Here is a 23,784-nt window from a genome sequence, read left to right on the forward strand (position 1 = left end):
AACTAACATTGTGACACGAGCATTTTATATATAAGATAATATAGACCAATAATGAAAAATGACATATGCTCTAAAGGAATTAGGTAGATATGCTGTTGCTTTTTGCATGGGCGGCAGTGACCACATAATCACAAATGGACTGCAAACGTTTACAAAAATAAAAACTCTGATGCCTCTTATATTAAAAATACATTAATTGTGACCAAAAAAACAAAAATTTTGAACTTCCATTCGGTCTGATTCATAAATCTGGTTTCGGCATAACCGTTTAACCTTTGCTTGGTGCAGTTAGTTTGTAGTTAACTTACTTTCACGTAATTACTTCAAAGTACGCAAAAGTATAACGTTGGAAAGAATCAGATTGGTTATTTTTTCGAAAGAATTCAATGTCTGGTGTCAAAAGTCGGATGGGTGACCGCTGGTGACTAAACTCAACCAACAACGGCTTACTTATATGAAACGACCATTTAAGACCTCAGCAGTGACAACGCGTCTATGATCGGCATCAGGATGAATGATATGTTGCGTTAGTTAAAGATGAAAAAACATTTCAATCTTATTGGTTTGAAGGTGGTAGAACCCTTTGTGGTTCGACTCCGGCAGCACCACCGCCACACCTATTTCTGCCTCATAGCAGCCGTCAGGTAGGAATATCTAATCCTATCTGGGGTTGATTACAGATGTCCATGGGCGGCAGTAGCCACTTACCATCAAGTGTACTTCATGCTCGTCTGCTACTCCTATATTATAAAAAAAGAAGTAAAAAAAAAATATGGCTGGCTGGCTGCCTTTCAAAATTCTTTCGATGCTATGCTTAAGTTATGTCTGCTTTTGTATGCGCTAACTATTTAATAAGATTTATTTAACGTTTCTCCGTCAGTAACTGAAGTATTTACCGAGCCGTACTCGGGTAGTGCTAATAGAAGTACCATAAGTGCTCCAAGTACAATGCTACCATTTTAGGGTTAAAAAAGGTCAATTTTAAGTAACGAAAATTAATATTTTGTAATTTTACGTAGGTTTTTGAGAGCGGCCTCTCAATCGAGCGGTATCAAGTTCGACCCCAGGCAAGTATCCTAAGTTGTGTGCATATTCAAATCTTATTACTTGTTTTGACGGTGAAAAAAACAATGAGAAAATCTAGGTACATACCTACCTGAGAGATATTGAAAAAATCTCAAAAGTATATAAAGTCTACCAATACGCACTTGGCCAGCGCGGTGGACTATGGCCTAATCCTTCTCATTCTGAGAACGATTAGGGCCCGTGCCCAGCAGTGGGACAGTAATAGGTCAATGATGAGTGTAATAATAAATTAAAATAAAATACCCGACCACATTTTGAATTTCACAGAAAAAAGTTCAAACATGTCGTTAAACTAAGTAAGTGATTATTTAACTGGCAAAACGGTGTGGTCTGAAGTAGTTCCAGCTCCACATGTACCATTAGGTTAAGTTTAACATTGTAAAAAAACATTTATTAATTTTTTTTTAAAGAAGTGTGATATGGAGTTTCTTTCGCCGCTTCTTCTTCATAACGAAACCCCTTGTGAAGTACCACCACTTCACAAGGTTTTACTGACATTCAAAAAGTGCTCTGTAAAGAACCTATTTTGAATAAAAAAAATGATTTGATTTAATATGCATATAACATGTTTATATGCCACTTAATGTGTTGTAATAAAAAATATCCTCATTTTCTTTCCTTTTTCCCGATAAACAAAGCTACGATGTTTTTCAACAACAAACAACTCCGGAAGGTTACAAAATTTCTCAACAATAAGTTTATAAACATGAGTGTTTTCAAAATATGTCGCCCGCACATTTCCTACTTGATAAGAGCTATGAACTAATATTACAAAATTTGAAGACTGTACATTTCTTACATAAAACTCGTACTTAATCGATGAGGCAGACGGTCTACCTGATGGAAAGTCATCGTCGCCTACTATATATATTCCTACGTATATACATACTTTTTATAGTATAGGAGTAGCAGACGAGCGTGCAGTCCACCTGATGCTGAGTGGCTACTGCCGCCCATGGACATCTGTAGCCAACCCCAAATAGGATTAGATATTCCTACCTGATGTCGGCCACAGACGCGCCGCTACCCTAGAGGACTAAGCTGGAACGCCTCGGCAAGTATGTCTCACCTTACCACACCCTTCAAAACGGAACACAGCAGCGCCTAACACTGCTGTTATTAGGCAGTAGGTGTGGCGGTGGTACCGCCGGATTCGAACCACAAAGGGTTCTACCACCTTCATAATATTTCTTAATATTTAATAACGCAACCACAATTACACAATATAACATACAAATATCATTGTATAAGATATTCATATCGCAGTGATCCCGTTTTGAGATCAGATATAATGGCTCATTGGTAAAAAGTGTGCCAAGTGAATAGTTCCGGGTTCAACCGCCGGCGGAGGCAGGCGGTGCGAAAAACAATTTTATGTAACACTTTTAGGTATTTGTTTATAAGAGGATTATTACGTCATAAACCATATTTTAGTGAATGTTTTTTTATAACACATTGTGACAAGAGAGATCTTAAAAAAAGTTCTCAATGTGAAGTCTATAAATTCGGTTTTGGAAGATACCCAGCCAGCAGTGACACAGTTATGGGTAAATGATGGTTAATTAATTAAAAAAAAATTCTTTAATTCACAAATATTTTACCGTTAAAATATATTTTTGAAGTAGTGTAAAATATAGACATATAATATATATATTTTGAACTGCACACAAGTTTAAATGTAGACACTAAATAATTATTCTACGGAATACTTAATTATCTATTTATTACTTCCTAAAATATTCCTTAAACGTTTTCTTACTTATATCAGCAATATAAGGAATTATTATGAACGAATTCCTATCTACGATGTAGATCCAGTTAATGTGCACCATATGGAGACGATTTGTCTTCCGTATGTACAGAAACATTCGCACGTGTAACAACAGACGACACAATAGATACGGAAATGTAGGTCATTTGTTTTTTCGAAAATGTTTTGGACGAAAAAATTTAGAATGTTAAGAAATGAAATAGAATGAGTCTCGATGGCATAGTCACTCAAAAAGGTAAATTTAAATAATGTAGGAGTCTGATATCACAGGGTTTTAAAATCGAAGATAAAGAATGAAGGATTGAAGCCTCATAACATCACGCCTACGTTACCACAAAAATGACATGGAGGTCTTGAAAAATGGTGCAAAAAGAGCTCTCCTTCAAAGCCGGCGATGCACTGGCGACTCTTATGGTGTTGCAAATGTCCATAGGCGGCGTTGACTACTTTCCCTCACAGCGCGTCTGCTTTATCGTTAGGTTCGATCAAATATAAAAAAGATAAAGGCATGAACTACAGCAGTAATATGGCATAAATGTGGAAACAAAAGTATATTTCATTTAAAAATAATAACAGCATTTAAAAAGTCGAGAAATTATTATGTTCAATTGATGACGTCGATAACTTATTGATGGTTATAAAAATCAAAACATAAGTTCTACAAGTTCCTGACTAATCGTAGTCGCTTCGGAAATACTTTTCGAACACGCCATCTTATACCGTAGGTGTAACAATCTCGACCATGACCGACAGACGGATAGACGGATGTGAAAACTTAAATATGATGAGTTAAATAAATATCAAATATTCAACATATGGACATCAAACATAGAATTACTAATTATTTTTAAAATAATTATAATATAATAAATAAAAATAGAAGATTGATGACAAAAAATTAAGCTTCACAGACATTGATTTGGAAAAGTTCCAAAAAATTATATCTTTATTTTATGAAATATTAAGAAATAAGAATTTAAAATTTTAATTAAAGTTACAAAAGTTTAAAAGAAATTTAATTTCATAGGTTCAATTACCCAAAATTTGGTTAACAAATATAAACTAACAATAATATTTCCTTTAGAAACGTTACTTATACGAGAGCTTATGATAATTGGAATTATATAATTCTCTTTATACAGAAGCCCTTCAATTATAATAAATATACAGATAAACAGATTAAATTGCACACTATCATTAGAACCTAACGCATAACTATTTCACCTTCTGAGAAAGGTAAACTACACGATTTCATTGAGACACATCAATGTCCTGCGAGAGGTCATGCCTTATTATCATTGGCAGTGAATTATTTAATTGCTTTGCGAATGTATCTACGTTTCAGAATTTACGATCTGCAATGTAGGTTAATAGAAATGTATTGACTGTTTTAATTGTTGTTAAAGGATCAATGCCATAAATTAATGTCACAGCTTCAATTAATTGTGTTTGCTGTAGTAATTTCATGTATGAGAAATGTATATATGAAAAATCTTTAGAAATATAAAATTAATTGTGTGGATTATATTAAGGACAATTATGACTTTAAAAGAACGAAATGTGGACTATCATCCGTGTTAAGAGTTATATACAAAAATATTAGATTTATATAAATAAAAAAAAGGAGATATAAGTAAGTCCAATCTACTCCCACACCCAAATCTTATTACTTAAATATTTAGCTAAGTTACATCATTTTACTACCTAATTTTAGTATGTGAACTAATTACAATTTTCCAGTTAAAAAACCCTTTATCGCTACCTAATTTATCAACGCCCATAACTATTATCAATCGTTAATCAATTCAAGGAGTTACTACTGGAAGTTTATAAATATAATCGTTCCGTTACATTTTATCTTAAAAGATAAGATAATATTTCGCGAGGTTCATTCAAACCACAAGGTTTCATAAATAAACAAATCTGCATCTTAAACTATAAACTTCCGGAACTGTGATGGATCGAACTATTAAACTTCGTAAAATATAGACGTTAATAAATGCTGTTATAGGAGAAAATAAAATTTATCTCATCAATCAGTCGGTATGGAAAATTCTTCAAGCTCCATAAAACCTTGGCTCATAATTCACCGAAGTTATCGCTGAATTCCCGCAATGATTTAACGATGTAGACAAACGAGTTGAACGTAAACAAAAGTCGCCCCATAGAAGTTCAAGTACATGACTACACTAAACGGTTATAGTCCAGATAAACTTTACATTTCGAGCTAAAACCCATAAAACTTTATACCCGGCATTAACACATTTACTGCTCTCTAATTAGAACTTGATAAACTTGTAAATAAAACGAACGGAGATGAAAGTGCCATTGATGCTAACGGCGTTTTAAAACAAAAAGACCTCCCGCCTCCTAAACAATGCTCTCATTCAAATGCCGATGCAAGAAACGTTTCAAAATCACTCACCATGTAATCAGCAAGCAGTCACTGGACCACGGAACAACTCACTTTCAATACACGTAATACAGAAATTAGCGAATGCGCATATTAAAAAGCACTGGTCCGAAAATTCACCCTTGTGGGACACCCGATTTATTATTCGATTTTCGATCGCGTGCGCGTGAGCCGGTCGGCGCGTGGCTCTCTATAGCCTGCTTACAACTGAACTATCAGTGTCTGACTGACGGTGCGCCGGCGTCTCGCTTCGGTGTTTACTATACCCCATGTGCAGCATTATCAAACGCTCGCGTTGAATTCTCAACCGTACACAGTGACAGGACAGTTTGTTTTCAATTCTATACTCACTTATATCCCTTATCTGTGTTAGTAAGTCGGTTACTTGTATTTGTCGTTCGTATGAATGAAAAATAAACTCGACTCATAGAGCTTTCGGATGGTCGCCGTTCGTTTATGTTGTAACCTTAATTAATGTTTTCAACAACTTGATATGTTAGCGTAGTCCTTAGTTTTTAAGTGTTTGTCTCGTTTAACAAGTATGATTCATTGTTATTTGCTTTCGGCTCTTTTTGTTCTTATATTTTATTACCGTGATACAATTTCTAAGAATTGTGAACATTTTTAAACGCCGTTTTGTATTATAGAAGATGAACTGATCTATTTATGTGACCTTGTGTAATTGTTACAGCAATTTATTCCTGTTATCATTAATTGAAATCGACTTATTAATTAATTTGTAATTAGTGAGTCTGCCATTTATTTTTTATGTATTTAATCAGGTCATTACATTTTTTTGTTTACTTATATTTCTAATTTGAATAATAAATTTAATTTACCTATTGCTAATTTTGTTAATATTGTAAATATCGTTCAAACAAAAAAAATATGGATAAACTTTAATATGACCTCAAACAATACAACAATATAACTTATAGCCTAGCGTTATAAGTTATATAATGTTTATTTTTTCCTTCCATACAAACCACAGTTATATAAGCATACATTTTTAAACATACATAATTAATTCTTTATTTCCTCAAGTGAATATTAACTCTATGAAACATGCTAGCATTTTCCTCTATAATAATATTATATTATGTTTTAATGATATTTCATCATTGTTTTTATGTTGCACACTTAGTTGTTATAAATTTAGTCTACACGTCTTCTTAATGAGTCATGCATCTCATAAACTTTTATGATAATAAATCCTATGATCATAGTTATCTAACAATGAAGTTGGATCGCAATTTCAGTATACCCCTAAATCCTAAATGGCTTTTAAACAGCAATTTTAAACAGCTGTATAATTTCACAAATAGTATTAATTAATTATTTATTATATTATTTAAGAATTGATTTATGATTTGTTGAGGTTTCGCTTGTGGTTTATTGCATCTCATTGTCACCTTTGGACTAAGATGGAATGCATCATGTTGTAGCTATGTATTATTGCATCAAAGGTTCTTAAGGTGGATTTTGGTAAAAATTGTCACGTAAGGAAAAACCGTCATATTCCCCTTCCATGCGACTTTCTCTCTTTCTCTCTCTCGTTGTCTATCGCCTTCTATTATATATGAGAGTATGTGTGCATATAAGCGTCGAGATTTGAGCAGACGAGCATCATGTACTGCTGGTTTTATCAGAAATATTAAAACTTATTTGTAATTTATTTGTTACATCTTTATCATTCGTTATTAATATTTCCTCAATGCAATTTTGCAATGCTTGTGCAATAATGATCTTCCGACCGTATACGTACACATTTATTGAACTTTAGACTTAAATTAAAATACACACGACCACAACCATTTCACACTTCTGTGTATGACCTAATCATTAGTTTAGTTAAAATTAATCCATGACTCAATGACCAATACTTAACTGAAATGAATAAAAACTCTACCATTACTTCCATAAAGTTTAAATTTAACCGTCAGACCTCCCTTAAAAGCATGGGAAGAATGCACATTGATTTCCATGTATTACAATATATCACATGTATCAATGTTTACAGCATTATCGTCATAAATGTGTGTTAATAAGGGATAGTTTCCCGTGAATGTATTGAAACACTTGTGTCGTTTTTCGAGTTTGAACTTATTTCATCTATTATTGTGCGTTGAATGGGAATAATGAGAGGATTTGAATGGCATATCGTAATTGCTCGTATTTTTTCGTCTCTACCACGGGGTGGCACGCTTTGTTCAATTATTTGAGCACGTGGGTTGTTTTTTTGTTTTAAGCCTTCAAGTGATAACATTGTAATGATCCGAAACTTCTAAGCAGATTTAGAATCTAAGCTTGATAGTATATGCGTTCCTTGATAATATTCGTTAGTGTATGGTTAGTATATCTGTTTTATCAGTCTCCCAACCATACGTTCCTAATAGTAATAGAAAAGGTGGATCACAGTGCTCTTGAAGACTTGAAGTTTGAAGGTAGAACCCCCTGTAGTTCGACTCCGGCGGCACCAATGCCTCTCATAAACTTATTTCTCAGAGGGAATCGGCGCATCTGTGGCCAACCTCAGATAGGAATCTTATTTTATTTAGGGTTGATGACAGATGTTCATGGGCGGCAGTACTACTTCCCATCAGGAAGACTGCATGTCTGCTACTCATAGATTATAAAAAAGAAGTGGTGAATCACAGTGTTTGAACACTAAATTCGCTCGCGTTTAGAATTCTCTTCAAAACAAAATGCAACAATTGCAATTGCAATTGTCTAGACTGTATGGCGACGTAGCTAAAACATTCTAAGTCTATGATGGCGACACAGTGTGTTGGTGGTGTCGCCGCAGAGTCAAATACCTTTACATATCCTCTAAGACAAGTATTTTCACCGGAGAGTAATGTTTTTGGTTTTTGGAGCGTATGTTTTTATCTTTTTGCCACGCCTCCAAACGGTTTAACGAATTGTAACATGTATTTTAAATTGTAAGGAAAGTCTTGGCCATGAGATGACGAATTTTTTATTTTTTGGGCCCCGTGCCCAAAGGATAAAAACGAAACCTTATAACTAAAGATTCTGTCTATCCGTCTGGCCCTATGTACGTCTATTCGTCTTTCACAGGACTCTTATTTTCTTATCTTCTGAACCGTTATAGATAAACACTTGAAATGTTTACAGAGTATGTATATGTGTGGCTACAACAACACATACAAAAAAAATCTGAGGTTTTTCGATTTATGATATTAAACCATAATACAACTTTAAAATATGTAAATGTGTTTGAAATATGTTAATGAAATATGGTAATTTTGCAGAGTTTGATCTATGTGAAAAAAATGTAGTTTTTAGATCATTTACGAATGTAATGATATTTCTTCGCACTTTTTCTTCGATTTCGACTTGACAGCCATTAAACGTTTAAGTTTAAGTTATTTAATGACTTCCTTAAATTACAAGGCGGTGAGATATCTATACTTATCTATATTATAGCTGTTATTTTTTAATAAAAGTGTAGTCTAGTAATCTGTAAATTTCTTCTTAATAGCGACGCACGTATTTTCCGACGCGATTCAAAAATAATTCTTTATCGTCTTTTGGCTGATTCATCAAAGCGGATTATTCGTGATACTTGTTTATTTTAGTAACAAAACGAAGCATGCTTCACCTAATATTCTTAAAACTACTACCACTGCTTTCATACTCGTATATTAATATCGTCATGTATCATAATGTTTATGTTACCTTTATTACATAGGGCATTTTTTTCTTTCTATAATAATTCTCTAGAGTTAGTTGTCCCCTTCCCCTTTAAAAATCGTCGTGCACATTTAGTATTTTACCATTTTGCGTCACCAAAAAAGAGATCTTTGGAGAGTCGTTCTCCCCCCAAACCCTATAAGAAACACAAACACATCCCATTGTACCATACGTCAACGCTCCCTTCCCCTGGGTCGTCGGCCCTTACAGCTTCACCACTTTCATGAGAGCAGTATGAGAGTATACATCAAGCCTTACTTGTTGGAAACCTTTGCTTTGCTAGCTACTTAGAAAGGTTACCGCTGTACCTTAGAAAGGGCTCAGCCTGGTCGTAATTATTGACGCCAATAAATTGCAAAATACAAAGTAATAAAAGGTAAGTATTCAAAATAATAAAGAAACACGGCTATTAGAAAATCATTAAATAAATTACCACTTAACTCCTTAACTTATCATCGCCCAGCATTACCGATTTAGATTTATATCGATTTTGGATACAAGAATAATAGTAATTCTGACGTTAAATAATTCTATGGTACTCTATTTATGAATAAATGAATGACGAGACATTAAGACAAGGTTAGAGATGGATCTCTGGTTAAAGGTAACTGAAACTACAATATGATACATTACAATATAAATATACTTTTATAAAAGCAGTAGAGATGAATCTCTACCATTACCTCGAAGTTTCGTAAAAAAGATCCATTTGCAAACAATTAATAATATTAATCGATCCGCGAAATCTAGAGAATTATTATTTAAAAAAACCCGACTTTCAACATACAGCACATTTCACTCCCACATTTTAGACAAGTTCAACGACACATCATATGTTAAAATTTGTAGTGTCCCAAAGAATGAGACAAACGTACAACATACAACGATCAAACATTACCATCCACAGTAGGTTCTTAATAAAAATATACGATTGTATTTAAAACTTTTAGTATCATACAAAAAGTAGCATTAAAAATTGCAGTTTGAAATTACTGATAAACTCCGACAGACCAATTTTATTCGAATAGATTCGATTCAAGTTATGAAACTGTATTTCTCTAGCGTTCATAAATATTCAGATTGGTTGTCAATTACTCGGATATCTGTCTATTGATTGGCCAATATTAGGTAATTATGGCCAGAAGCTCTAAAATGGCTATTTTATTCGTATTAATAGCGGCTCAATGTGATAATTTTATTAATGGCTCGCTCATAATAATGATTAATAGTGAAATAAAGGTGTGCGCTGATGAAATAGCTTTGCAATAACAGCGCCTTTTTGCCAAGGAAAGCTTATGAACACCTGTTAGAAATTCTAAAAAGGACGTCATAGTTGCTATGCTTGAAGATACCCACTAGTAATAATCATTCTTAACCAAATGTTGCTTATCACATTTCCAAAATTGACATAGGCAAAAGTTATTGAAATTAATATCGGGTAAGGAAGGTAGCTTAGCGACCAGTGACTTCATACATCGCTGGCAACGGGTTGCAGCAGTCGGCAGGGATCGTCGGTCGTCGCCATTTGAGGTCGGTAACAGTGCGAATTGCGAAGAATTCTACCTTTAAATTAATATTTAATTTCTTCACTCATCGTATCATCCTTTTTTCTCCAAGTTTTCCGTTCATCCATTCTTTTCTGTATCTATTACTTCGTTCGTGTTATTGTTATTTAATTCTATCTTTCTTCTGATCATTTCTGTTCTGTAGTGTTCATTATTCCCTTATTTAATAAGTTCCTTCGTTCTTTCATTCCTTCATTCATTTATCCAGTTTCATATTTTGTTATATCTTATCTTATTTTGGGACGCGTATTTCGAAGGACGGACGGACATCGTCACCTACTTTGCTAATAGATAGTACTATCATTAGACCACTTCTAAGCTTCCGGAGTATCAAGTGTGTGGGATACATTTTTATTATGCCATTTATTTAATTTTCTTTGAGACCCTAAATATTGGGTTAAAATGATATACTTAGGTCCCCATGGAATTTATTTTTATATTTTCGTATCTGTTTAAAAAAAAATCGTAAAGTTATTTTTGTATTTTGATATCTATTTGTTTAGCCGACTCATTCAATTTCGATGATGTTAGTAAATTAAGTCTTCAAAACATTCAAAGATTTAAAATTTTCGAAAATAATTTTAAATTTTAATTCTCCCAGTAAGAATTCAGCTGACACAAAAAACCACTCTAAAAGTTTTTCGCTGGAACTGCAAAAAGCTGCAAAGTTACAAAAGATGGAAAACGATAGAATTTTCCTGTTGTCTTAAAAGAAGAATATTGGATTTTATACTGGCAATAATCGATATGTATATACGTATTAATATAATTTGTATCAATCAGTTTTGTTGACTCCACAGTATGTGCCATTCATCAACAACCCATTACTATACGGATTAGACCACAGTCCACCGCGCTGGCCATTGCGTATTGGTAGACTTCACAAACCTTTGAGATTTATTTTTATTTTTTATAAATCTCTCAGGTATGCAGGTTTCCTCACGATGTTTTATTTTGTATAGGCCTACGGTGGCCCTTACAAATTTTCAGTTACAATATTATCTTAAACACCGGATCGGAACTCGACCTCAACTGAGCATGTCCGGTAAGAAACTCAGTGGGTTTGTCCTTTTTTCCTAATAATTATTACTCTTTTTTTTTTAAATGCCATCATTTTTACATATAATTAATAAAGCACTGTTGACTGTGTTTCTAAGAGACAAGAGTTGCAGCTAAAGAATGATGGATGGTCCCAAATAATACACAAACGGGATGTGTATCAGATTAGTAAAATTGCATCACTTGACACACTCTGGAAGCAAAGCGTCAAGAAAGTATTAAGTGATCAGCTCTAAGCGATCCTTGAACTTCACTAACTAAGTGTTCCGGTTCAATTGACATTCATATTTTAGGGTTCCGTGTGTTATTAGGCCCTTATGTAGTGTGGACCCTAATATAAACATGCTAATAGATCAATTTATTCTTAGGTTCCGAAAATATAAAATGTCACTGCTTTGTTTAAATATTAAATGTCGATTTTTAATATTTAATGTTTATATGTTTTTAATTAATTAACAATTCTCAAAAATAAGAGGATTTTTAAATTTTTAAACCTACGCCAATATTTTAATTTAAAATAATAAAAAAAAACAAAATTGTTAATAACTAGTGATTTTATAATTTACGAATTATTAGAATATTTAAACAAAATAATTAAATATTAAGTATATTTCAATTTTCTTCATTAGGTTCGTTATTTTTACTATGCTAAAAAGAACCTTTTTAAATTTCATTCTGAAAGTTAATAAAAAAACATTTAATTATCCATTACATTTAGTTAAATGTAATGGATAATTAAATATATTATATATAAAAAAATATAAAATTTTATATAGTTATATAAAATTATATTTTAAAATATAGAAATATCATAAAATTGCCATTTATGGTTTATGGTTTTATATCTTTCGAATCTTACTTAACACTTATTTATTGTACGGAATCACAGTAGCCCCTCTCGCACTTGCCTCGCATTTTCTAGAACAAGGAACAATAGTCTGGGTGCGATTAGAAAATCTGTATCAAGTATTGTAATCGACACTCGATACACTTTTGGCCGTCATTTTTGAGAGAGGAAAGTTTTCTGTGTCAAGTTATGATGTTTGTGCAACGCGCTTATGGCTCTGTGGCGCTGGTGTGTTGGAATTTACTCTGTATATAAGCGAGGTTTTTTATAATATAAGAGTAGCAGACGAGCATGCAGTTCACCTGATGGTAAGTGGTTACTGCCGCCCATGGACGTAATCAAACCCAGATAAGATTAGATTATACTTGAGGACGCCTACAAATGCGCCGCTACCCTTGAGGACTAAGCTGGGATGCTGGGATAAGTATATCTCCCTTACCACACCCTTCTAACTAGAACACAGTAGCGGTTAAAATGTTCAAACAGACAAAGTTTATGTTTTAAGGTCACACAAATATTTATTTAAACAGATAGTTTTGGAATCACTGACCTTATTAATTTTATTTGGTTAAATAAAAATTATGGTTCCACCAGCTACAAAAATAAAATGGATTAAAATTATAACAATAAGTTGTGGGTGCAATGCAGAAAGAAAATGAAATAAATAATATATTATATATATTTATTTTAATTTTCTCAACTTTAAAGTAAAAAAACTTAACGGTTTTTCAAACACAAATATTACCTCATTATAATAATGACTCCTTTGGCCTATATCTTACTTTTTAATGTTTATGTTTTTCATTGCAATTATACTTCGCTGCTCAATTCTCGCGATTAATATTAACATATGTAGTACTGTTTCAGTTCTACGGCCATTTACACGATGAGTTTAAAAAAATAACGATAATATTAATCTGAAAACAGATAAAAAACACAAATAAATAGGTTTTACTTTGATATACATCACATTTCTTCCTTAATGACAGGTTGACATATATAGCTTCATATTCTGTTTTCGTGTCGCGGCCTCAACACGCAAAAAAGTAATAGTGCTTTAAACATGGGGAAGAAACACGGAAGATACGTAGATACTGATGGATATGCATTGAGAAAGATTCGCAAGCTGACAAAAAATAGTAATTATAACTGATACACACTTGGTAAGTGTTCAAGAATTTTGAGGAATGGAAGGAATGTTGAAGTCTTATCTTTCAAAATGATGCGAACAATACATTGGGATTGTTACCTTCACGAAATACGAATTCTTACTTTTTCTGTATCGACTATTTATGGTGCGAGCAGTACATATGGGGACTGCTACCTCCATGGTAAAATCTTAATGGTTTATTGGTCGTATACAGTAATGTGATGCGAATGATATAAGAGGATCATTGCCTTCACAAATCCGTACTAGGATTACTGAAATCGAATAAAATGTCAAAACAATCGGAAAAAATGCTGCGTCCTGCACCTGTCCGGTACCTGGTACTAATGACAGTCAATGTTCAACTGTAGAGGAATCTCCTCTTGATTATGGCACATTGCCCTTATTAAGCAAGTCACCTACTGAACATTGGAAACTGTAATTGGAAAAGGACTTCATAGTGTCATACCTAACAAACTCATAAAGCGTACTTTATGCCATGCAGTTTTTTTGATGTCAGATAAATCTGACACTAGCTAACATTAAGGAAGCACATATAACGCCTCTAGGCTAATATGCGATTCCCATTATATCGATACAAAAATGCGGGGCTTTATTTCTTACTTCCACTTTAAATAATAAATTTAAAGGACTTTAAACGAGACCAAAAGGCATTCTTTCTATTTGGTGAAGCCTTATCCTGTCTTAGAAGTAACTAAGGTAGAAAAATAGCACCGGAGGTTCATCTGGCGGCGGAGACGACATCTAAATCGCATCGACAGGACTTTCACGGAGAGACTGCAATAGGTTTTAATCTCAGCTATGTCCCTTACGGGACGCAAAAAAGGATTTTTTTGGCCTTAGCCCCGCACTAGGTGCAGGGGAACCATGCCATGAATAGGCATGGACAAATATACAAATACCTAGATCCAAAACGTCAATTTGGGTTCATCCTTTGGATATGTGCTTGGCCAGGAATGGAACCTGGGACCTTCTGCGCATCAGACCGGTAACCATTTTGCCAATCGGGTCGTTATGATCCATCTTAGATAAAATCACAATAAATAATTTATTAGATAAAGACGCGATGTCTCCATGTCGCCGAGTAGATGGTGACTTTGTTGTTTCGATTACATTTTTAATTAATCATGAACCTAATGACTACCTTAGGTTTATTTTAAGTTTGAAAACACTCAACTAATTTATTTCATGCATTACATTTCAAAAGATAAACATACGTATGAACATATTAAAACCTAACAATAAGTCTTAATTGTTATAAATACGAATAATAATCCATACTTATCATTTTAATAATATTCTGTAGAATGTAAAAGACGCATTTCCATTTATTCGGAAAAATATTTGAAGTTTGATACTCGAGATGTATGTAATGAATTTTAATTTACATTTGGCTAAAATGTAGAGCCACTGGTATTTACTAAACTGATCTAATCTGTTATTGAATATAAAACAAACGTAATAAATACTATTCAATACAAAGTAATTTCGGTTTAATTATCACTTAAATAGCAAAAGTTATTTGAATCGGCATATGAACATTATATATTATATTATATTTTACGTAAGTTTACTTACAGGAGAGCATAATTGAAGCTAAGACGCATATTGGAAAAAAGTTGGTCTCTGTTAGATTTATAAGAATTTCAGTATTGGTTTGTTATGCTGTAGTATATGGATGGATGCATTCGGAAGATTTTAAAATGTTGGTTACCGGAATTATAAGGATATTTTTTTAAATTATGTAACGAAAAACTTGAGTATGATATGGGTGGTATAATAAATATACATAATATAATCTGCATAATATATTCTTCTGTTAGTTGCGTTCGCAATACAATGTATGCAATACTGATATTTTCAGATGCTTCCAAAACTGGATAGGATAATGACCTATAGGTAATGGTAAAAGAGGTTATGGTTTCTTTGGAACAATGAAGAGTGTTGCTATTACATAAATGTTTTAGAGTTATTAATAACATTATTTACCTTTAATATTTTGGATAAAACATTCCTAATTGTCTTTTTTCATTGATAATTAATTAATAACTTAACAGCTATCTCATACATTAATCACATGGGTAATTTACAATTTCCCCATTTTCTGTTGCCATAAAAGTCAAGTATGTCTTTGCTTACTATATATAATCTAATGATAATTTTATTGCAGATATTGAATTCCGAAAACACAAAATCGATTCGGAATGGGAGTAAGCGACTTACGTTTTTTCTAGCATTCTAGTAAATCTATATATAATACTTTACACATGACTGAACTAGTTTTTTTAATTACAATTTTTGTAGTTCCAGAAATAGAATTGTTTGCAATTACTTAGACGTAGTAGACGCTAAGTGTGATAAATATATGTCATGGAGACCTGATTGATCCATACGCGTATTACATTGATGCTTTCATAGCAATTCGAACAAATTTTATTATTACTGTGCATTTTCATATTCGATATTATTTTACAAAATTATAACCGATCTAGTAAAGGATAATATATTGTAACTGGAGGTACCAAATTGGCCTACTCGACCATGATACCTTATTGTCGCTCCTAAACCGTAGCATTTATTCGGATTAATGATTTATTAATTTCCATTTACCTATTTCAAACAGCTCCCTCAAGAATCTTATCCTGGTGGCATGCATATTATCCGGGAATAATTAGTAAAAAGAATTGTTGCACCCTCTACAATTGATACAATGTTTTTCAAATCAAATATTTTTTTTATTCAACATTGGTTCTTTATAGAGCTCCTTCGATGACAATACATCTACCGCCACTTCGCAAGGTGCAAGCGGCGAAATAAACTCCATAACACATAACACATAAATGTTATTTACTATGATAAACTTAACCTAATGATACACGTGTAGCTGGAGCTACTTCAGACCACACCGTATTAATACTTTTGTCCCGAATACTCGGGAATAATGCAACTGTTACAACTATATAGCTGCTGTTATTTCACTGTGTAACGCAAAATATAGTTTAATTTCATGCATAAGTTTGAAACATTATAAGTACTAGTTTTTTACAAAACTTTATATTTCACGGAGGTTACTACCATCTCTTAAAACAATATTATTTTAATCATACATTGAAATTTCGTACCACGACCTCGTTAAAGAAAGTTAACTTTTTAAACATAATATGGCATTTTCAGTTGTCAACAGTACTCAACTATAATGTTTTTAAAAGATGGTGGTAGGCCCCCAGGATGCAAACATGGTAGCCTTAACGGCTGTAAAAATCGTAAGATTTATGAAAGAGGTATCATTATAGATCACGTCCGCCGTACCCAAAAATACACTTTCACTTAGGACAATTTGTATCTCAAGTGACATGTAACAATATTTTTTTATGTTAGTCTACCTGATTCCGAACGTAGAGTAAAGTTTACAACCGCTATTAAAGAAATTAATTTGCTAGCGCTTGTTACCAGTCATAGAACGCAAAGATTTATAAAAATCAGTTTTTTCCAATAGTATGTCCAGATTATTGCGTAGATAATTACTAAAATATCAGAATATAATTAACAACTAATGCAGTTCGCAAATTATAGCGTGATCACTATTTTATTAGTTTTGAAAACTCGGTAGTCTTTACTCTCGGTAAAATTTGGGTAAAGGGCATTATTTCAATATGCTTAACTCTAAAACTGCTAGCATCGTCAACTTAATGTTTTTTAGGAAATTAATTGCACATAATTTTATATCCGTGTGTTTCAACAACTCTGATAAATAATTAATGACTTTTTATAAATTATCGTCTTGTGTCTTATAGCATACGCCACGCGTCTATTTCAAATCCTAAGTATCGGTCTAAATTTTCACGTTATTCGAAAGACGGCTTGATGGAGCTCGACTTCGTTAATATTTTCGAAATTAAATAATAGAAGGTTATGAGTATCTTAACAACATTTATTATTTGCTCACTCGATTCGCAATAAAGTATTTGGCATATTATGATATGTAATAGTATAACTTAATTGTAATATAAATCAAACGTTGGCGTTCTTAAATAAAATGAATTAAGTTACATTTAAATAAAGTTATCATTATAATATATTAAATTCTAGTGTGATGCCTTGATTAACTTAAGAGTAACCTAACCTAACCTTTAATTATTTTTTACTTCATTGGATAGTTTGGGATCCTAAACCTAAACTGTTTATTTATATTATTATTGAAAAGTTACTTACGATGGATACAAACTAAACCTCAATTGTCTCTAAACATCTACATATGTTAATATTAATCGCGAGAATTGAGCAGCGAAGTATAATTATTGATAAAACGAACTTACCTGTATGTGAAGTTCTATCATAATTATGCGAGCTGCTCAATTCGAAGCGATTAATATGGTCTCCCTCCCAAAACCCCCCCTCGTGGTATGCTTCTAGTTTGTATCCAAAATCTTTAAACAAAATGAAGCTATATATGTCAACCTGTCATTAAGGAAGAAATGTGATGTATATCAAAGTAAAACCTATTTATTTGTGTTTTTTATCTGTTTTCAGATTAATATTATCGTTATTTTTTTAAACTCATCGTGTAAATGGCCGTAGAACTGAAACAGTACTACATATGTTAATATTAATCGCTTCGAATTGAGCAGCTCGCATAATTATGATAGAACTTCACATACAGGTAAGTTCGTTTTATCAATAATTATCAATCAATCTAAATATATATAACTCAAAGATGACTGACTAACATAGTGATCTATCAACGCACAGCCCAAACCACTGGACGGATCGGGCTGAAATTTGGCATGCAGGTAGATGTTATGACGTAGGCATCCGCTAAGAAAGGATTTTGATCATTTCTACCCCCAAGGGGATAAAATAGGGGATGCAAATATTACTTCGTAACGCGAGCGAAGCCGCGGGCAAAAGCTCGTATATTATATCTCTTTATTTTTAAGGTTCTAAAAATTTGAGAGCCACTGGCCAGTGAAAGTTAGTAAAAAGCGGCGGTTACACAAGCTAACATTGTTTGGACCCGTTAACTCATAAAACTGCACTAAACCGTTCCGTTTAACTGTATTGCAGTTAAATATTTATTGGACATGTTAAGGTGTTTTAAACGTATTTTGAGAATGTTAAACAAGAGTTATTAGTTAAGATTAAAGTACGTTATATCTTAAGTCAACAAATCTAATATAATTTTATAAATAATTAGATACTTCACTTAATCTAAATTGTGGTAGTGCCAATTTATTATTAATTTATTCATGATTTAACAATTTTTATTTATTAATTATTGAAATGGTTTATTTATTTAACTCATTTCTTAGTTAGTGATTGTAAATCTTTGGAGAAATAAATAATCTTAAACAATAAATCATATTTATTTACTTGTATAATTGAAATAAATAAATAATTAAAATTTCACTACCCCGCGATAATATTAGTCTAAAATATATAATTTATTTTTACTTGTGGTGATATTTCTCAAAATTTAAAGTACAACAATTCCTAAATAATATACTTCACACACTTTCGAACAGAACTACTTTAAATTACTTCAAGGCGTGTAGATTTCCTTATAACATTTTCCTTCACCGTTTTATCAAATGCTCATTAATTTCTAATACGCACATAACTGAACATTTAAACGGGATTCGAACCTTGGTCCTCCGGGAGGCTGACTTTCACCCACTAAGCTACCACTCCCACATTCTCCTATCACTGCATTCAGGTCAGAGATACATAATTTATCTTAGCCTATCACCTCTAATTTCGTGGGTTTAACAATTTAAAGCCGAGAGTAACTCCTTGAAACCCCAACGCCACCGTTATCAGCGTAACTGACAGTATCTGAAACCACAGAGTAGTGTTCAGTACTTTTAATATTTATTTTATAATATAGGAGTAGCAGACGAGCATGCAGTCCACCTGATGGTAGGTGGCTACTGCCGCCCATGGACATCTGTAATCAACCCCAGATAGAATTAGATATTCCTACCTGAGATCGGCCACAGATGCGCCGCTACCCCTGATGACTAAGCTGGAACGTCTCGGAAAAGTAACACCGCTGTTATGAGGCAGTGGTAGAATACCACCTTCAAATTTATTTATTGATTCATGATCACCAACATAATGTACACCAAATAAACGCAACAATACAGATAAATACAGAGAAAAGAGGTAAGTGTCATTACAATTATAGGTGAAGACAGCATGCAAATACAAGTACATACTGAAAGCGAGTAACTTAACTGTAGGAGCAGTATGAGATTTTACGTTCTTACAAAACCGTAAGTAGCCATTTACCATCAGGTGGACGGCATGCTCGACTGCTCCGCTGACTCCTTTAGTATAAATATATACTATTGATTTTTAATATATATTTTTAATCATTTCTTATAACATCTCTATATATAAATAGTCTGTAGGTATTAAATCAGTATACATCGACAGGATCCACGTCATTACGTTATCGCTAGCTAGCTCCGTGACCCGGCGTGCCTCGATAATTCGGTACATTATCACCATGCCGGGCTACACGATCTTATCTGTCAGTTTTTGTGTCGCAAAGTTCACTTGATGATAGAATTTATGTATTCGTTTTTTAACCAACTGCCAAGGAAGGGTTATGTTTTTCGCGCGTATCTTGTATGTTTGTCTTTTTTGTATAACTTAGGAGCAGCAGACGAGCATGCACTCCACCTGATGGTAAGTGGCTACTGCCGCTCATGGACATCTGTAATCAACCCCAGATAGGATTAGATATTCCTACCTGAGGTCGGCCAAAGATGCGCCGCTACCCCTGAGGACTAGCTGGCTAGGAGACTAGAACGCCTCAGAAAAGTATGTCTCCCTTACCGCACTCTTCAAACCGGAACACAGCAGCGCCTAAGACTGCTGTTATTAGGCAGAAATAGGTGTAGCGGTGGTGCCGCCGGAGTCGAACCACAAAGGGTTCTACCACCTTCAACTTCGTCTTTCTTTATTTGGTCGGATCTAACAAACGGCTGGATGAATTTCAACAGTTAAAGTGTCATTGACCCGAGTGTCCTTAGATAGGTGTTAAAAAAAATCAAAATAACGGATATTTGGCGCGAAATAGTAACACATTTAAAAAAAAGTTAACCGAACCTATCGAGTAGGGTATCAAATGAAAGGAAATTAAACGGAGATTATAAAAACATATTTGTATATATATATAAAACAGCAAGGTGACTGACTGACTGACTAACTAAACGACATTTTTCAGAAATCAACGTACAGCCAAAATCACTCAACTTAGAGTTCTGAAATTTTACACGTGGGTTCGCTATATAGCGTAAATAAGTACTAAGAAAGGTCTTTTGAAAATTCTACCCCTAAGAGGGTAAAATAGGAGATGACAGTTTTTTAAAATCCTTAAATTTTGAAGTAACTACTATAAAATTTAGTATTTGCAAGCAATCCACCTGATGGTAAGTGGCTGCTACCGCCTATGGAAATCTTTAATCAACCCTAGATAAGATTAGATTTTCATCTGAGGTAGGCCAAAGATGCACTGCTACTCCTAAGGAATAAGTTGTAATGCCTCGGAAAGGTATGTCTCCCTTACCACACCCTTCAAACCTAAACACAGCAGCGCATAACGCTGCTATTATGAGGCAGAAATAGGTGTGGCGGTGTTGCCGCCGGAGTCGAACCGCGGAGGGTTCTACCTTTAAATCACGTGCACAAATACCGTATATAGTATGTGACATTAGTTTCCCTTTGTACCCTAATCTGTAGGGCCGATGTTGACAAATAAGGGTCGTTAGGGCCCGATGCTGCGGACGACAGCACAAATGGTGACAGACAGACCAACGGGCAGACATATTATGAGGTAATTTACGTAGTATGTCTCATTACGTGGCCCTTTCTCAAAGGTTAATGGTACATGCGTTTATTTAGCTTGTTAGTTCGCATGTGTGGGTCAATCTCGCAACTGTGTGCGTGTTGCGTTTGGATTAGTGACGTCATTTTAATTGAAATTGAAATTTACCATTATAAGAACTTAAAATAAATTAATAAACCAAATAAAAATATTTACATTATTTATATATAGGTACATAAAAAATCTTGCATGTTCGGTCTTATCTTCAAAATTGCGTGAACTATAAATAAATAAAAGTTCTGTATATAACTAATCTATGCATACGCTACTTTTGATAAGCGATAAATACTCAGGTATATTGTTTTAGCTACTTAATCTAAGTAGCTGCCTAGGCAACTGACAAAACATTGATAATCTTGCTTACAATAATACGATTTTTACTCTGAAACAAAATTAGTTTTAGTGATGCGTTCATTGGCACACGAGACGTCCCAATTTAGTCTTGCTGCATAGTTACGAGTTCGCGGTCATTGTACTCAATAGTAATTATTTTTAGTAACGATATAACACGGAATGCAAAAAAATATTATATTATGATCGGTTAAAAAAATCCTTACTAATATTATTCCTTACTATTCCTTATTCTTACTAATATTATAAATCCGACAGTAACTCTGTCTGTCTGTCTGGTTATCTCTTCTAAACGCCTAAACTGAACCGATTTTAATGAAATTTTGTACAAAGATAGTCTGAGACCCGAGAAAGGACATAGGACAGTTTTAATTCCGGAAATCCCACGGGAACTAGGGATGGCGATCTAAGAACGATTAATCGAAGAATCGATCTTTTGGGCCCAAAACATCGATTATTTTAATCGATATTAGTAAGGAAACGTAAACTATGCATTTGATCAACATCTTTAGCAAAATTGAAGGTACGAATTTTCAGTTTTATGTATGTTAGTATGTTTAGTTTCTTTTAAACGCAGGCGAAGCCGCGGACATAAACTAGTCATTTATATAACATAGATATTTAGTAAAATTATACGTCTCATTAATTTTTTTACATAAAAGTTATCAAGTAAAAATATAATATATCGCAAAGGAAAAAATATAATTGAAATATTAAAAATATTTGATTTAATTTTGGAACGTAATTTTTTCGAAAAACTTACCAATATAACGTAAAGAAAATAACAACAAAAAAGGAAAAATAAAAAGTGTGCGTTGGCCGGGAATCGAACCCGGATCAACTGCTTGGAAGGCAACTATGCTGACCATTACACCACCAACGCCGCTGAAGATGAGTTCGAAAAAGGTAATTGTTTTCTTCCTAAGTACCTATTTTAGCAAAGTGAATGTCTTCGGTGTAAATTATAATTTAGTTTCCAATTTGTACTAAATCTTATACCGTTAGACATAAAGGCTAAGTAATCGACGGAAGAAACATTAATTTATTAGTTCAAATATCAGGGGTCATAGGTTCAAAGCCGTAATAAATAACTTATGTTTAGTAGCTATTACAGTTAACCAATGTTGCAACGATATGTAAGTTAGCGATACAGAAAGGTCATCCTTTATGTGAGTGACCGTCACCGAGTTCCATGCACCATCCATTCAGAGTCCCAGTTTCAAATCTTGGTTAATAAGTGACGAATAAAAGGAACACATAAAAAAGTACATTAACAGACATAGTATAAAAATATTTCATCATTTAAATTTCTGCTGTCCGAGAATCGAACCTAGAATTCCAATCAGGTGACTGTTGTACTTACTAGACTACGCATGGCTAAACGGCATAAATAAAAAAATATACAAATATTTATTCTCATAATATAAAATAAATATAGTTCAAAAAACTAAAAAACACGCTTTTACGATAAAATCAACTAAAAAGTAGAAAATAATTTTCAATCTAGGAATCAATTAAGGAACAGTAAATTGTATAATTGTAAAAAAAACGTGGAGTGCTCCACTTATCAATTTTCGAAAAGCACCCCACACTTTTTCCAACTTTAGTAACTTTGCCTGAACGCTCCATAAGGCGCTTTCTCTCGCCTCGAAAATCGTTAATCCTGAGCATATTGATAAGGACAATGGTACAAAATTATTAAAATCGTGTATTGTCATGGGTTTTTGATAATTCTTCAAAATTTTGAATTAAACTGAACGTTCAAAATGGATAGAAATCGGGCTCAAAGATTCCGTTACTGTTACGTACATACATACATACATACAAACGTACAACCCAAGCTAATAAAAGCGTGTTAAAAATAATAATAGGTTAGTATTTTTTTAATCCTTAAGCGTTAATAAGGATTTTTCCAATTT

General features: G+C 33.3%; 1 protein-coding gene and 1 non-coding gene across 2 annotated transcripts in view; both read right to left on the bottom strand.

Moving 5' to 3' along the window:
• Window positions 1-5,484, bottom strand: part of LOC140755100 (facilitated trehalose transporter Tret1) — a 103,539-nt gene extending 98,055 nt beyond the window's left edge. Inside the window, exon 1 of the mRNA XM_073090298.1 lies at window positions 5,283-5,484. The gene's annotated coding sequence lies outside the window, so the exon portion shown is untranslated. The remainder of the gene's footprint in view (window positions 1-5,282) is intronic.
• Window positions 5,485-22,676: 17,192 nt separating this feature from the next.
• On the bottom strand, window positions 22,677-22,748 carry TRNAG-UCC (transfer RNA glycine (anticodon UCC)). Its single transcript has one exon. It is a non-coding gene; the product is annotated as a tRNA-Gly (tRNA).
• Window positions 22,749-23,784: the final 1,036 nt, after the last annotated feature.

The sequence above is a fragment of the Epargyreus clarus genome, unplaced genomic scaffold (assembly GCF_041222505.1).
Source record: "Epargyreus clarus isolate Ecla_fem2 unplaced genomic scaffold, WU_Ecla_fem_2.2 ptg000032l, whole genome shotgun sequence".
Classification (NCBI taxonomy): Eukaryota; Metazoa; Arthropoda; class Insecta; order Lepidoptera; family Hesperiidae; genus Epargyreus; species Epargyreus clarus.